Below are 17,353 nucleotides of genomic sequence, written 5' to 3'. Positions count from 1 at the left end.
TTCATGACAGGGTCCTGTGATGGTGAATTCTATGTGCCAACTTGGCTACTTTATGGTGTCCAGTTTTTGGTCACATGTTGGCCTAGATTTTGCTGTGGAGGTATTTCATAAATGGGATTAGCATCTACCATCAGTTGACTTTGAGTGAAGGATATTACCTTGGGTAATGTAGATAGGCCTCATTCAATCAGATGAAGGTCTTAAGACCAAAGAACCTAGATTTCCAAAAGGAAACACTAATGCTGCCTCAAGGCTACAACATCTATTCCTTTCTGAGTTTCCAGACTACTGGTCTCCCTGACAGATTTCATACTCAAAACTTCAACGTCAGTTCCTACTGACATTTCCAGCCTGCCAGCCTCTGCTACGGATCTTGGACTCAATATTTCAGTATCATTTGTACTGAAATTGCCAACTGATCAGTCTGTACTGTTTTATGAATTTTGACTTACCATCCTTCAAAATTGCATGAGACAATTCCTTAATATAAACCCTTTTACATACACAAACCCTGTTGGTTATGTATCTCTGAAGAACTCTGACTTGTACATGCCACTATTGGGAGAGGAGGCATCTCTTTTTGGCCTGGGAGCCATCAGTTCAGCAGGGGGTCAGTCCTGTGTTTGCCACTGAGTACTGTGTAAGAACCTTTACACTACACAACCTCTTGATCTCTGCATCTAAAGTGGACAAAATGATGCCTTTCTCAAAGGATTCTTGTAAGACCATCTGCCTTAGTCTTCCATAACTACTATAATAAAGTACCACAGTCTATATGACCTAAACCACAGAAATTCATTGTCTCATGGTTCTGGAGGATAGGAACCTAGGTTTCAGCTGTACTATGCTTCCTCTTTTTTTTTTTTTTTTGTTATCACCCTGGCTAAGGACGGCCAGAGAAGACCTGAGAGGCAGGCACATGCTCAAAGAAGCAGCAAATGGGGAGGATGGGGTGAGGCAGGCTGTGGCTGGAGCACGGCCTAAGACAGGGTGAGACTGAGCCAGAGCCTCCCCTGGGCTTGGTGGCACAGGAGGCCTGTGATTGGCCTTGGTTCTCTGGAGGGGAGGCCTTGGCATAGGGCTGCTACTCTCTTGGTGCAGGATAACTGCTGATGGATTCGAACACACCCTCTAATTCGGTCTTGGGAATTAACCTCAGTGGTTTCTGGAGCCTCTGGCCCTCCCTGGCCAACAGAGGCAGTAATGAGGAATGCAGGGCAGCTGGTTCTCCTGTGGGGGTCTGGGATTCACTTGCAGGTTAAGGCTGTGCATCTTCTTTCATACCCCGTGTTGGTATCCAGACGAGGATGTGCCCATGTTTACCCCAGGATCAGGCTGACACAGACCTATGAGATACTGCGGGAGCCAACCCACAAGGTAGTAGGAGTAGCATCAAGCACTTTGGGCTCTGTAACCAAATGCCCAGGTTCTAATCCCTGCTTGATTGCTTTGGGCCCTTAAGCAAGTTCTGTACCTTCCCTGTGCTTTGACAGCCTGTCAGCAAAATGGGGATTAATAATGACGACCACTTCCTGGAAGCACTTGGTAAGGTGGTACCCCCTAACCACCTTGATCTGCATGCCATGCCTCTTCTTAAGGGGGAGAATCCATTCCATGCCTCCCTGGGATAGTTAATTTCATGTGTCAACTTAACCAAGTTATGGTGTCCAATTATTTGGTCATACATTCACTGACCTGATTGTTAATGCAAGAGCATTTTTTTAGATGGCTTTACATCATTGGTCAGTTGACTGCATCTATGACTGATTGCATCTACAATCAACAAAGGAGATTGCCCTCAGCAGTGACAAGAATCTCCTCAGCCCAGTCAGTTGGCGTGCTCAAAGTGAGAACTGAGGATTTCAGCAGTCATTAATAAGAATTTCTAAACCTTCACCTTTCAGCTTGCACTACAGAATTCAAACCTGCCAATCCCCATGGTCCCATGAGCCAATTCCTAGAATAAATATTTACATGTATGTAAATGTTTTCATGTGAGCCACAAGCTTGAAGGAACTTGATTTTATCTCTACACCTTAGTTTGAATTTATTAGGTGCTTTCAGCTGCAGGTAAGAGAATAACCAACTGAAAAACTTATGAATAGAAAGGACATAACGTTAGGTCCGGGGAATGGGGAAGGGCACTGCAACTGGAGCAGTGGAGGCTGTATCCCCCCTCCCAGCATGGCTTCTGGAACCGCCCCTTCGGGACACCTGACTTCCGCCTCTTCCGGAGGTCACCTGACCCCCTTGCTTAAAAACTGCCCACGCCGTCACCCACGCACTGACTCCCCTCCCTCCATCTTGGATTTGATGAGCTCAGCCTGGGAGTGCAGAAATAAACCCGCCCGCTTTAAATTTCCGGTCTACAGTCCTTCTTTCTCACCCTTTTGCCTCCTAAACCTTTCAAATATATTATCTCACTTGATAAGAAATCGAGAGCAAAGGCCCTAGGGTGGGCATAGCATCGCTCTAATGTCAAGGACTGGAGAAAGAAGGAAGGGGCTTTATCGTGTGATGCTTCCCAGAAACCCTTAGCAGGTTTTCCCGGGGGTCTGTAAGTGGGTGGTGCACCCATTCCTAAAGCAATCACCATTAAGTGTTAATGAGATGTCCACACCCAGCTTTCTCCCAAGGGCAGGCGAAGAAGACGATTTCCTGGTCTGCTGCCATCTAGTATTTCAACACAAGTGGAGCTCTTTTAGCTAGGAGATGAAAGAAACAAGAGTGCTGGGTAGACAAAAAAGTAGCACTTACATCTCTCCTCATGACTGGGTAATGGAAAAATTACCAAGAGCCTATACACCATGTTTGGGGTTTTGTTTTTTCACCTTATTTCTTTTTCTGGAGTATTGCAAATGTTCTAAAAGTGATCCAATGTGCTGATGATACTGTTAACTATTTATTGTATAATTTTGATGGACTGTATTGTGTGTGAATATATCTCAGTAAAATTACAGTTAAAAAAAAAAGTACTATATGCCAATGGGGGGGAAAAAACAAGACAAGGGCATGGAGGACAAAGGGCTGAAATATGTAAACTTGGAACAATTTCAGAGCTCTGGAGTGTAATTTCAGGCTATATAAACTCTGTAAGACCTCACTTTTCCTCAGCATACTCCAGTGTTCTGTTGTATTTTAATTTTGCTTATGCAGTCTTTCACTTTAATGACATTTAGTCTTTAAATGTACTGTGACATTTAACTCTTTAATACAGAGAAATCTGTCAAACAGCAAATTTATGAGTTCTCAGTCTCCTGTTGTGCTTACAAAAACCTTTCCTATCACAAAATTATAAAAAGTATTCTGTGTAGCTCAGAATATGCCTTCAACTCCACAGAAGACATTTTTTTAGTGGCTGCATAGTGCATTGTTTCATGAGTACCCTACATCTTTTCTAATTGCAGTAACTTCTGACCCCAACTGCAATGCAATTCTGACTCTATCTACTCAAAATCAGGGCAAGTTCACAAGTTAATGTCACACAAGAGAGCCCTCTCTTCAAACACCAAATTCAGGGGTTTCAAAGGCCACTCTCAATTCTGACAAGCTAAAAATTTCGGGGTTCCCAGCACCTTCTCAGATTTGACAATTCACCAGCACAACTCACAGAGCTCAGGCAAGTGCCATACTTATAACCATATATTTTAAATAATTTTTTTATCAGAAGAATTGTAGGTTTACAGAAAGATTATTCAGGAAGTACAAATTCCCACATATCCCCCTTTTACATACAGTTTTTCTTGTTATGTACATTTTGCAGTTGTGTTGTGCTTTTACATTTCATGAAACAGTAGTACTATAATTATGCTATAAACTTTAGCACATTGTATAGTTCTATGTGTTTGTGTGTGTGTGTGTGTTAACTTGTGTACAACCTAAAATTTCCCTTTTCTTTCCTTTTTGAATATGCAATTTGCTAGTTTAATTGCATACACAAAGTTGTGTTTCTACCCAATCATCCATTGCCAAAACTTTTCCATCACCCCAAACAGAAATGCCATAACAAATAAATATGAGGTCCAAATTTCTCTCCCTCACTCGGCCCTTGGTAACCTGTATTCTAGCTTCGAACTTACAAATATGCTCATTTTGCTCATTTCATGTAAGTGAGATCATAGAGTATTTGTTCCTTTGAGCCTAGCTTGTTTCACTTAGCATGAAGTCTTCAAGGTTCATCCATGTTGTCACATGCATCAGAACTTCATTCCTTTTCTTGGATGAATAATATTCCATTTGTGTGTATATATCACGTTTCATTTAACCACTTGCATTGCTTCCACCTTTTGGCACTTATGAATAATGCTGCTATGAACATTTGTGAGCAAATGTCTAAGTTCTTTCTTCCAATTTTTTTGGTATTTCCAGGTGATATGGTAATTCTATACTTAGCTTTTTGAGGAATTTCCACATTGTGTTCCACAATGCCTCTACCATTTTACATTCCCTCAATGTACAAGTGATTCTATTTCTCCACATTCTTTACAGCACTATTCCTTTTTTTTTTTAAATAATAGCCATTCTGGTGGGTGTGAAATTGTACCTTGAAGCTTTGATTTGCATTTCTGTGATGATTATCTTTTCATGTGCTTATTGGCCATTTGCACATCTTCTTTGGGACATGTTTATTCAAGTCCTTTGTTCATTTTGAAATTGGATTGTTTCTTTTTGTTGTTATTGAGGTGCAAAAGTTCTTTATAAATTCTGGATATTAAATCTTTGTCAGATATATGATTTCCAAATATTTTCTCCTATTCTGTAGGTTGTCTTTTTTACTTTTTTGATAAAGTCCTTTGATACACAAAATTTTTAAATTTTGGTGTAGTCCCATTTATCTATTTTTCTTTTGTTCATGCTTTTGGTGTAAGGTCTAAGAACCCACCACCTAACACAAGGGCCTGAAGATGCTTCCGTATGCTTTTGTTTAGATGGTTTTAGTTCTTATATTTAGATCTGTGATCCATTTTGAGTTAATTTTTATATAATGAGTGAGATGGGATCCACCTTCCATGCCTTGGATATAACTATCCAGTTCTCCCAGCACCATTTGTTTAAGAGATATTTTTTTTTCCCCACTGAGTGGGGACTTAGTACCTTTATAAAAAATTAGTTGGCCAAAGGTGTGAGGTTTTATTTCTGAACTCTCAGTTCAATTCTTTTGGTCTATATGTTTGTCCTTGTGTGAATACCATGCTTTTTTGACCTTGTAGCTTTGTATAAAGTTTAAACCCAGGAAGACTGCATTTACCAACTTTGTTCTTTTTCAAGATGGTTTTGGCAATTCAGGGCCTCTTACCCTTCCATATGAACTTGATGATTGGTTTTTTTTTCAATTTTTAATTTCTGTGAAGAAGTCTATTGAAACTTTTTGAAATTGTGTTGATTCTGAATATGGCTTTGAGTAGAATTGACATCTTATCGATGTTTCGTCTTCTAATCCATGAACACAGAATGCCCTTTTATTTAGGTTCTCTATAAATTCTTTCAACAATGTTTTGTAGTCCTCCATGTACATCTTTGTTTAAATTTATTCCTAGATATTTGATTCTTTTAGTTGATGTTATAAATGGAATTTTTTCTTGATTTCCACTCTGGATTGTTCATTACTAGTATACAGAAACACTACTGATTTTTGTGTATTGACCTTGTGTCCTGCCAATTTTCTGAATTCATTTATTAGCTCTAGAAGCTCTGTTGTGGATTTTTCAGGACTCTCTGTGTATAGGATCATGTCATCTGCAAATAAGGAGAGTTTTATTTCCTCCTTTTATATTTGGATGCCTTGTATTTATTTTTCTTGCCTAATTGCTCTGGCTAGAACTTCCAGTACAGTGTTGAATAACAGTTGTTAGGGCAGACAACCTTGTCTTGGAACTAATCTTAGAAGGAAAGTTTATAGTCTTTCACCATTCAGTTTGATATTAGCTGTGGGTTTTTCATATATGCCCTTTATTGTGGAGGAAATTCCCTTCTATTCCTAGTTTTATGAGTGTTTTCATTAAAAAATGGTACTGGGTTTCTTTCAAATGTCTTTTCTGTGTCAATTGAGATGACCACATTTTTCCCCCTTCATTCTATTAATTATTATGTATTGTGATGTATTTTATTAATTTTACATTAATTAATTTTCTTGTGTTTAAACATCCTAGCATTCCTGGGATAAATTCCATTTGGTCATGGTGTTTAATCTTTTTCCTGTGCTATTGCATTCGATTTGCTAGTATTTGTTGAGTATTTTTGCACCTATGTTCATAAGGGATATTGGTCTATAATTTTCTTTTCTTATGATATCTTTATCTGGATTTGGTATCATGGTGACATTGGCCTCATAGAATAAGCCTGATAGTTGGGAAGGGTTCTTTCCTCTTCAATTTTTTTGGAGTTTGAAGTGTTAGTATTAGTTTTTCTTCAATGTTTGTTAAAATTCACCAGTGTAGCTATCTGGTCTGGGGTTTTCTTTGTTGGGAGGTTTTTGATGACTGATTCAATCTCTTTACTTGTTATTGGTCTATTGAGATCTTCTGTTTCTTCTAGAGCCAGTGTAGGTTGTGTGTGTCTAGTAATTTGTCCATTTCGCTAGGTTGTCTAATTTTTTTGCATAAAGTTGATCATAGTATTCTCTTATGATTTTTTTTATTTCTATGAGGATGATGGAAACCTTTTGACTTTTATTTCTGTTTTTATTTGTATACTCTTTTCTTTTTTATCATTCTAACTAAAGGTTTGTTAATTTTATTCATCTTATCAGAGAACCAACTTTTTGTTCCATTAATTCTTTCTATCCTTTTATATTTTCTATTTCATTTATTTCTGCTCTAATCTTTTTTATTTCCTCCCTTCTCCTCACTTCAGGTTTAATTTGCTGCTCTTTTTCTAGTTCCTACAGGTGTGTAGTTAGGTCTCTGATTTGAACTCTTTCTTTTTTAATGTAAGCATTTAGGGCTATAAATTCCCTTTTGAGCACTTCCTCCACTATGTTCCATAAGTTTTGATAAATTTTGTTCTTATTTCCATCCATCTCATGATATTTCCTGATTTACCATTTGATTTGTTCTTTGACCCATTGGTTCTTTAAGAGTGTGCTGTTTAACTTACACATATTTGTGGATTTTCTAGTTCTCTTTCTGTAATTGAATTCTGGCTTCATTCTATTGTGGTCAGAGAAAATGCCTTCTATCATTTCTATCTTTTAAAATTTATTGAGATTTGTTTTGGGACCTAACTTCTGGTCTATGCTAGATCCATAAACACTTGAGAAGAATGTGTATTGTGTTGTTTGGGAGTGCAGGGTTCCATATGTGTCTGTTAGCTCTGGTTCATTTATCATATTGTTCAGTTTATCTGCTTCCTTATGGGTCTTCTTTCTAGGTGTCTTACTCATTGATGAAGTTGCCTACTGTTATAGTTTTGTCGATGTTTGTCTCATGTATTTTGGGGCACTGTATTTGGGAAAGTAAATGTTGATGATTACTTCTTCTAGGTTCATTGATCCTTTTATTAATATATAGTGTTCTTTTTTGTCTCTTATAACAGTTTTTGACTTCAGATCTATTTTGACCATTGTTAGCATAGCTGCATCAGCTCTCTTTTGGTAACTGTTTGCATGGAATAGCTTTTCCCATCCTTTCACTTTCAACCTATTTGTGTTATGGTACTAAGGTGATTCTCTTGTAGCAACATATGGTTGGAGCATGGTTTTTAATCCATTCTACCAAGCTGTGTCTTTTGATTGGGAAGTTTAATCCATTTATACTATGTTATTGCTGATCAGGCAGGACTTCAGCCATTTTGTTCTTTGTTTTTTATACATACATCTTTTGTTGCTCTTTTCCTTTATTAGAGCCCCCTTTTTTGTGTAGTGATCTTTTGTGATATAATTAATTGATCCCCTTTATCACTTCCATTTCTTTATATATTTTATATGCCTTCTTTGTGGTTACCCTGGGGTTTGTATTAAACAATTTAAGTTTATAACCTACAAATTGAAAACGATATTGTCTGTGCTGGTTTGAAGCTGTTATGTACCCCCAGAAAAGGCCATGTTCTTTTAATCCATTCTTCTGGGTGTAGACCTATTGTAGGTGGGAACTTTTGATTAGATGTATCAATTGAGGTGTGACCCACCCAATTAAAGGTAGGTTTTAATCCTTTACTAGAGTCCTTTATAAGAGCATAAAAGACAGAAAAAAAAGATAGATCAGAGAGAGAAATACAGAGAGGAACCCCCAGAGAGAGTGCTCACAGAGGAGGAATAGCCCTGGCTGAGTGTAGAGTACTATTGGGTTTTGCATTTACTCATGTAACTACCTTTTCAGAGATCTTCACTTCATACTGCTCCAAGCTAGTGCCTTCTGTCCTTTCCTTCCAACCTGAAAATTCCCCTGAGCATTTCTTATAGGGCAGATCTTTTGGTGATGAATGCTCTGTTTTTGTTTATCTGTGGATATCATTTCTGAAGGACAGTTTGCCAGATAAATAATTTTTGGCTGGCAGTTTTACTCTTTCAGTTTCTTAAATATATTGTATCACTGCCCTCTGACCTCCATGTTTTCTGATAAAAATTGGCAGTTAGTCTTATTGAGGTTCTCTTATATTATGGGTTAGACACTTTATGGGCCCCAGAAGGTCATGCTTTTAAAGTTAATCCATTCCTGTGGGTATAAATCTATTTTGGTGTTTCCTTTTCATTAGGTTATTTCAGTTGAGGTATGCCCCAAGTGGGTCTTAATCTTCCTATTTTAGTCCTTTATACGAGGATGAAAAACAGAGAGAAAGACACATAAGAGAGAGAGAAAGACTTAGAACCAGAGAGGAGTCCACTGAAGCTGGAAGCAATGAAACTCAGAAAGGAGAGACCAGCAGGCACTGCCATGTGCCTTGCCATGTGACAGTGGAGTCCAAAATCACTGGTAGCTTGTCCTCAGGGAGAAAGCACCATCTGTTAATGCCTTGCTTTAGCCATTTTCATGGCCATAGAACTGTACACTTGAAGTTAATTGATCTCCATTGTAAAGGTCAGCCCAGTTCTAGTATTGCATTTTGGCAACCAAGCAAACTAAAACACCTTGTATGTGATGAATTGGTTTTCTCTTGCTGATCTGAAAATTCTCTCTTTATCATTGACATTTTTTTTTTTAACATGGGCAGGCACCAAGAATCGAACCCGGGTCCTTGGGCATGGCAGGCAAACACTCTTACCTGCTGAGCCACCGTGGCCCGCCCTTAATCATTGACATTTGACATCCTAATTAGTATATGTCTTGTGGTAGATCTATTAGTGTTTATTCTGTTTGGAGTAAGCTGCACTCCTTGGACAAGTATATTTATGTCTTTCATAAGAGTTGGGAAATTTTCAGGCATTATTTCATAAAATATTCTTTTTTCCTTTTCTTTCTCCTTCTGGGGTATCCATAATGCATATGTTGGTGCACTCCATGTTGTCTCACAGTTCCCTTAGGCTCTGCTCAGGTTTATTTTTTGTTATTTTTTTAGTTTCTGCTCAGTTTTTGACATTCTTTTCTCTATCTCTTCCTCCAACTGTATGATTATGATTGTCCTGTCTTCTGGTTCACTGATTCTTTCCTCTGCCTGTCAAATATGTTTTCATATGCCTCCAGCATATTTTTAATCTCCATTATTGTGCTTTTCATCCCTATAAGTTCTGTTATATTCCTTTTACTTTCTAATTATTCTTTTTGTTCGTAGATTGTCTTCCCAATGTTCTTTAGCTCTATATCCATATTTAGTTTATTTCTATCCATATTTTCCTTTAAGAAGTCAATGCTATTTTTAAAAATAGTAGGAAGAGAGTACTAGACTAATAAACACTAAATGGCATAACAACCAAATGCAAGACATGCACATTACTTTAAGAGAAAGCATTAAATGACATTCTTGAGAAAATTGGGAGAATTTAAGTAAGAATGGCATATTAGATGATATGGAATTATTGTTAATTTTATTCGCTGTGATGATAGTATTATGATTAGTGACAGCATTATCTTTATCCTCAAGAGATACAGGCTGATATACTTCGGGGTGAAGCATCATGATGTCCACAATTTATGTGGTAGAATATAGATAGCTATTTAGAGAACAGATAAGGCACAATTTTAACAATGTTGAATCCAAGTGGGTGCTATACAGATGTATATGTGCTTAATATACTCTACTTTCAGCTTCTCTGTATGTTTGATGTTTGTACACACTGTTATGCAATTGGATTTTTTTCACTTATCAACAAATCATGTCTATCTTTTCAAGTCAGTACATACTTCATCCTTTTTATTCACTTTATAATAGGAGGGTTTGAATTTAAAAATCAACAATCTAGGTTTGTAATTGTTTCTATGCAACAAACTGTTCTGCGCTAAGGCAAAAATGCTGTTAAAGGAGTGATCCTCAGATTCTTTAAAACGCTGATTGTTCTTTCACTTAGTTACTTTTAGGAGAACAAAAAGAAGGAAGACCTGGGCTATGGTGAGACCCTCCCTCCTGCTCTGATGACCTGTCCTCTAGGCCCCCGGCCTTGAAATTTGATTTCATTTGCATTTGAAAAAGTATACAGGGTCACATTTATAATTTTTCACACATGTGTGATTAAAAGCATATTATATATAAATATTAAATTATTTTCACTTTCTCTATTATTTTAAGTTTTGGCTGGACTTTCTTTGCCTCTTCCCGTCTCATCCCACTTCACCTTCTGGGGGCCGATGTTTACAAATTTCCTTGTACATCTTCATATTTTTTGCCAATGTTCTATTCTAATTACAATTCTAATAATAATAAAGTCTTAGATATAGACATATTCATATGCATATATGCGCACATATGCATTCTACTTATTGCTCAAATTTCAAAAATGGAATCACATTACATATATTTTTTAACATTTGCTAAGAAACCTCTAGAAACCTTTCCAAGGCAACTGTTATATCTCTAATTCAGTCTTTTTTAAATGACTGTAACATAGTCCACAGTGAGACCATACTATCTTTAATTCAACCATTCTTTCAAGGATGAATGTTCAGGATGTTTCCCAATTTTTTTTGCCACTACTAACAGTGTTGCAATAAAGGTTATATCTATCTATATCTATATCCATATATACGTACAAAATCTCTGACGGTAATAGATGTTGCTGACTTATTTTCCAAAAAGACTCTAACCCTCCATGTTTCTGCCAACAATGTCTGAGAGAGTTCTTTTCCCTGCATTTCCTCCAGTAATAGATATTTTGGCTTTTTAAAAATTTGCCTTGTTCTATGGATGCAAAATGAAATCTCATTCTTGTTTTAATTTGTATTTCCTGTCTACTAATACATTTAATCAACTTTTTATATGAGTGGTGGACATTTGGATTTACCCATCTGTAAATTTTCTATTCATATCCTTTACTCATTTTTCTAATGTTGTTCCTGTTAAATCCTGTTGGCGGTTAGTTTTTCTATCCCTGTCTTCATAATCAGATACATTGCAATATTTAAAAACGTAAAACCAGGTGCATGAGTGGTTCAGTGGTAGGATGTTCACTTTTTATGAAGGAGACCCGGGTTTGATTACCGGACCATGCACCCCCCCCCCCAAAAAAAAAGCACAAAACCATCCTTTTCTAATCAAAGCATATTGTTTTCACCATCAAATAACACTACCACCCCTGCTTCCCATCCAGAGCTCCCAATTGAGGCTTTTAAACACTTTCTTTCTCTGTCCCCATCTCCCACATTGCTTATGAAACTATTATGCTTTTAAAACCCTGCTTTCCCTTCCTATACTTAAAGGTTTTGCTGAAAAGGTTTATGAGTGCAAGATTTTTATTATAATTTTCCTTTCAACATGTCTATGGTTTTAAGAATATCTATCACTTGCATGTACATTCTTGCCAGTTTACCCACGTTAATTAGTATATAATCATATTCAGATGTATGTACTCAAGTGAATTGCCTATTATTGTTTTCTCTTCTGTTCACCACTCAGCACCTTGAAGTCTCTGTTACGGCTATTATTTTGTGGGGCAGGAGACTTTTCTGAGGTTCTGGTTTCAATACGTACTCTGAATTCTTCTGCATGTTTCTTTTTCTCTTAGCAGCTTGTCTTTTAGGTTCTAGTGTTGCAGATGAAAAGTCAGAAGTGATTTTTGTTCCCTTTCTTTCAAAGAATTAGTGAACTTGAAGATATGTTAAAGGAAAATTCACAAACTAAAGGCAAAAAAAAAAAAAAATGGAAAAGGTAGAACAATATCCAAGAGCAGTGAGACAATTTCAGAAAGTGAAACATATGTGTAACTGGATTACCAAAAGGAGAAGAAGAGAGAAGAGAGCAGAGGAAATTGTTCAAGTAATAGTGACTGAAAACTTTCCAAAATTAATGACAGACATCTAGCCACACATCCCGGGAGCTCAGAGAATACCAATCAGGATAAATATTTTAAAAAGTACTTTTAAGCATAGCATATTCAAACTTTAGAAAACCAAAGGCAAATAGAAAATATTATATGAAGCAAGAGAACATAAATATCTTACCTATAGAAGAAAACAGATAAAATTAAACCAGACTTCTCATCAGAAACCGTGCAAGCAAGAATAAAGTGGAATGAAATACTTAAAGTGCCTAAAAGGTAAAAAGAAAAAGCCTACCATCTTAGAATTTTATATCAAATGAAATTATTTTTCAAAAACCAAAGAGAAATAGGGACTTTCTTAGACAAACAAAATCTGAGGCACTTTACTACCAGCGAACTTGCCCTGAAAGATATCTTAAAAGAATTTCTTCAGGGAGAAGGAAAATGGTAAAGGTTAAAAACTCAGACCTACATAAAAAAGAAAAAGCATCAGAGAAGAATTAAATGAAGGTACAATAAAATTTTTCATTTCTCTTATTCTTAACTGATGCGCAAGATAATAATTGTTCAATATAATAGAATAATTAATGTATTATGCTATTATAGCCTATGGGTAACTGAAATAAATACAGCAATTTTTTAAAGACAGAGGGAGGTATTGGGAATACCTGCACTGTGAAGTAGTATAAAATCATTTGAAGTTAACTTAGATTAATTGTGATGTATATTGCAAATTCTAAGGCAAATTATGAAAAAATGTTAAAACAAGTGTAATTTGCTAAGAGAAGAGAGAATATTTAATTACATAAAATGCTCAGTTAAAACCAGAGAAAACAGATAAAGATTCTTGCACAAAAACAGGTGCAAGAATAGAAAATGTTTACAAACATGGTAGCATTAATCCAACTATATCAATAGTTACTTAATGAATAGACTAACTATATCAAATACTAAATACTACATACAAAAATATGAAGATTTCCAGAACTACCCATAATCCTTGTTAAATATGAGGAAATCCGCTTTAAATATGAAGACACATATGAGTAAAAGGAAAGGGGTGGAGGAGTGAAAATTTAGAGTAGCGAACTCCAAAGTTTCATGCCTCCACAAAATGCAATGTATAAATTGGCCAAAACTGTCAGAGTAAACTTTTTTTGAATTCTGGAAACAGATCAAAACCTCACAGTAATCATAGGAATGCTTAATCAAGGAAAAAGCGGAATCTTAATAAGAGCATTTTGTGGCATTTTAACTTACCCTGGCATCATCCCCTAATTAACAGTTCAGTGGTGGCCCTGAAGCAACAGCTTGCATTCTTGGTACAAGTGCTGCAGGGAGCAGAACAGATCTTATTCTCAAAGAATTGTGGTTGTTTATTTTGGCCTGTTTGGTTAACTCCCTGAAAGATCAGCTCAAGGAACTTGCTTTTATTTCATTTTATGTGGACCTATTTCAGGGTTGAGACAACTACTCAGGGGTGTTTTTTGAAAATATTTAAAGGCAGATGTAATAGCCACTGCTTCCTACAGGAAGGACAACTTTGGGAAAACACCACACTAACCAAAGGAGGAAAGGTTGTGGGATGAGATGCTTTGGGGAATAAATGCTTTGAAAAAAGCTCCCACGTTACTGGGAATCTAGAAGGTTATGTGTATTCCAAGGGCTGGATACATGCTTAGAAAAGACCTGAAAAGCCCCTCTGTGCTCACTTTTGGCTGACCTTCAACCTCTGTATAAGCAGAAATGTAGACTAAAGTTGCAACATATCTGCAAAAACTGGGAGATTGTTTCTTTATGATTCCAGACATTTAAGGAAGTCTCTTTTGAGTTACTAGCTGACCACCTAGCTAATAGAATAGAAACTCTAGTGGCAACACATGAAAAGGATACAGAATTTACAAAATTAATTCAGAAGAGTCATAAAACAAACAATAACTACAGCAAACAGCAAAAATCAAACCATAGGGAGGGAAGAGAATCTGATTTCCAAAAGTGATACATTATACTATTCAAAATGTGCTGTTTTCAACAAAAAGAAACAAGAAAGTATACTTGATACATAGGGAAATAAATAGAAATTGGTCCTAACAAAGCCCAGACTTTGGACTTACTGGACAAAGATTTTAAATAAACTATTTTAAATATGCTAAAAAAGTTAAAGTAAAGCATGAACAAATAATTAAAGGAAATCATGAAAATAATATCAAACCAAATAGAGAATATCAATAAAGAGATGGAAAGTATAAAAAGGAAAAATAAAATCTGGAGTTGAAAAATACAATAACTGAAGTGAAGTATTCACTAAAGTGATTCAACAAAAGATTTGAACAAGAGAAAGAATCTGCAAACATGAAGATAGGTCAATTGAGAATACCCAGTTTGAGGGGCAGAAAGAATGAAGAATGAAGAAAAGTGAACAAGCCCCAGAGACCTTGGGACACAATCAAGTATACCAAAATATACATAATGACAGTCCCAGAAGGAGCAGAGAGAAATGAAGAGGACTATGTGAAGAAATAATGGCCTAAAACTTCCCAAATTTGATAAAGACATAAATCTACACATCCAAGAAACTCAATGAACTCCAAGCAGAATATTCGGAAAGAGATCACATCAAAGTACATTATAATCAAACTGTCAAAAGACAAAGACAATCTTGAAAATAGCAACAGAGAAGCAATGAGTCATGGACAAGCAATATGCAAAAGGATCACTGATTTCTCATTAAAAGGCCAGAAAGGGGGCGGGCCGCGGTGGCTCAGCGGGCAAAGTGCTTGCCTGCTATGCCGGAGGACCTCGGTTCGATTCCCGGCCCCAGCCCATGTAACAAAAACGGAGAAACAGAATACAAGAAAATGTTTAAAAATGTTTCCCTTTCTTCTATCCTTCCTTCCTTCTCTCTGTCTTTCCTTTAAAAAAAAAAAAAAAAAAAAAAAAAAAGGCCAGAAAGGAGTGAGTTGACATATTCAAAGAATTGAAAGGAAAAAAAAAAGACTGTCAACCAAAAATTGAATATCTGGAAAGATTACCCTTCAAAAATGAAGGAGAAATTAAGACATTCTAAGAAAAAAACAAACAAACACAGAATTGATCACTATTAGACCTGCCTTACAAGAAATGCTAAAGTGAGTCCTTCAGCTTGAAAAGAAAGAACACAAGACAGAAACATGAATTCACATAAAGAAATAAAGTACATCAGTAAATATAACTACATAGTTAAATATTAAAGTCTATATTATTGTACTTTGGGTTTGTAACTCCCCTTTTTTTACTAAATGATTTTTTAAAAAAAAACTGCATAAAACAATAATTATGACTCTATCTTGGACACACAAAATATAAAATAATTTGTAACAATAACAACATAAGAGAGATCATATCTATATGGGAGCAAAGTTCTTGTATAATATTGAAATTAAGTTGTTATTAATTCAGACTAGATTATTATAAACTAATATGCTAATAGTAATCCCCAAGGCAACCATTAGGAAAGTAAAAAGTGTGCAGTAAAATAAACCAGAAGGGTATCAAGGTGATATGCTAGAAAATACCTATTAAAACAATAGAAGGCATTAATGAGAGATTGAGGAGGAAAGGTATGAGATATATAGAAAAAAATAATAAAATGACAAAAGGCCTTTCTTCAGTAATTACATTAAATTTAAATGGCTTAAACTCTCTATGAAAAATCATAGATTAGAAGAATGGATTTAAATAAAACACAAAACATAATATAACTATTCATTTTATATAACAAAACAAAAATGGGTTAAAACTGAAAAGGTTGAAAGTGATAGTACATGAAAATAATAACCAAAAGTGAGTTGGAAGGACTATATTAATATCAGTAAAAATAACATTTAAGGCAAAAATTGTTGGAAGAGACAAAGGATGTTAAATAATGATTAAAGATTCAATCCATCAGGAAGATAAAGCAGTTATAAACATATATGCACCTAATAACAGAACCCCAGAATATATGAAGCAAAAACTGCCAGAAATTAAAGGATATATATACAGTTCAACCGTAATAGTTGGGGACTCAGTTATACACTTTTAATAATGGATAAAACAACTAGACCAAACATTAACAAAGAAGCAGAAGATTTGAACAGCACTATAAACGAACTGAATCTAACAGACATGTACAGAACTCCACCCAACAACTTCAGAATACACATTGTTCTCAAGTACACATGGCATATTAACCAGAATGCAATTATATGGTAAGCCACAAAATAAGTCTCAATAAATTTAAAATGACTGAAATCCCACAATGTATATTCTTTGACTAGGTAGAATGAAATTAGAAATCAATAGCAGATTGAAATCTAAATTCATAAATATGTGACAATTATACATCACACTCCTAAGCAATTTGTGGATCAAAGAATAACAAGGAAAATCAGAAAATACTTTATGGATAAATGAAACAAAAACATAATATACAAAAATGTATGGGATGCAGCAAAAGCACTACTCAGAAGGAAATTTATAGCTGTAATGATCTATATTAAAAAAGGAGAAAGATCTCAAATCAATAATGTAGCTTTCTACCTTAAAAAACTAGATTAAAAAAAGCCAACAAAATTCAAACAAGCGGAAGGGAGGAAGTAATAAAGATTAGAGCGGAGATAAGGGAAACGGAGAATAGAAAAACAATAGCATAGCAACAAAACCAAAAACTGGTTCTTTGAGAGGATCAACAAAATTGACAATACTTTAGCCATTCAGAGTAACAGCCTGACTGGGTGCTCTGCCTCCTGGAGAAGGTGCAGAGGCTGTACCCGATGCTTTGACTGAGTCCGTCAACCAGAAACCACAGTCTTTTAGAGACTAGACCCTGCTCACAGACAAGACCCACAGGACGCATAGAAAGGCAAGGGGGGCCAGTTCCCTTCAGCTAAAGGAGAAGTTAGAGTGGAAAGAGCACTCAAGAGTAGACTGTAGATAAGAATCAGTCAAGACGAGAACTAAACAGACTACCGTGAAATCCTGCAGGTGAGC

At 35.9% G+C, this 17,353-nt stretch overlaps 1 pseudogene; it reads left to right on the top strand.

Annotated features, from left to right (window-relative positions):
- LOC143645648 (dnaJ homolog subfamily B member 12-like) overlaps nt 1–17,353 on the top strand; it is a 36,246-nt pseudogene that overhangs the window by 18,146 nt on the left and 747 nt on the right.

This window comes from Tamandua tetradactyla, chromosome 9 (genome assembly GCF_023851605.1).
Source record: "Tamandua tetradactyla isolate mTamTet1 chromosome 9, mTamTet1.pri, whole genome shotgun sequence".
Lineage (NCBI taxonomy): Eukaryota > Metazoa > Chordata > Mammalia > Pilosa > Myrmecophagidae > Tamandua > Tamandua tetradactyla.
Note: the sequence above shows the minus strand (reverse complement) of the source record. Positions and strands in the feature narration are given on the sequence as shown.